The following is an 804-nucleotide window of genomic DNA, read 5'->3' as shown; positions in this document are numbered from 1 at the left end:
AAACCCCATGTTTCCAACATCATTCGATATGTCCAAAAGGAAAGCTTTGCTTTCATGCACTACCCTAGGTTTCATTATTGATGTTCTGCATTGAAATATATACACTGATGAGCGCGCTAGTAACGCAAAAGATGGAAAACATTAAGTTGTGAGATAAAAAGAGATGAAACTAGTAGAGGTGGGAAATGTAGCGATAAAAACGTATAAATTTACATTAATGTATTGATTGTTTCCCACCTTTAGACGTATCAGAGGAGTATGTCAACTAAAACTGTCACTGTGTTAGTTGCCAAACTCGTCCGATACGTCTAAAGTGGGAAACAATCAATATAATGTAAATTTATACGTTTCCATCGCTAAATTTCCCACGTCTACCAGGTGCATCTCTTTTTATCTCACACTTAATATGGTTTCTGTCTCTTACGTTATTTAGCCGGTTATTAGCGCACTCATCACTGTATTTTATACTTTCATATCTATTTTTAATACTATACTAAATTTAAATTCAAGATACAGTAGAAATGAACAAACCAAGACTCGTTAAATACTACTAGGAGCACTCCCGAATCATAATTTACAATGTAAATCCCAAATCATGATTTCCAAAGTTTATACATTGTAAATTATGATTCGGGAGTGCTCCTACTAGCATTTAAAGTGTCTTGGTTTGTTTATTTCTACTGCATCTTGAATTTAAATTTAGTATAATTACTACAAAAATGCCCTTCTCCAATCTACTTGTTCTTTGTATTACATTCTACTAAATATTTTCAAAAATATATACCCGCAAATAAACTAGAGAAC

This window comes from Diabrotica virgifera, chromosome 3, assembly GCF_917563875.1.
Source record: "Diabrotica virgifera virgifera chromosome 3, PGI_DIABVI_V3a".
Classification (NCBI taxonomy): Eukaryota; Metazoa; Arthropoda; class Insecta; order Coleoptera; family Chrysomelidae; genus Diabrotica; species Diabrotica virgifera.
Note: the sequence above shows the minus strand (reverse complement) of the source record.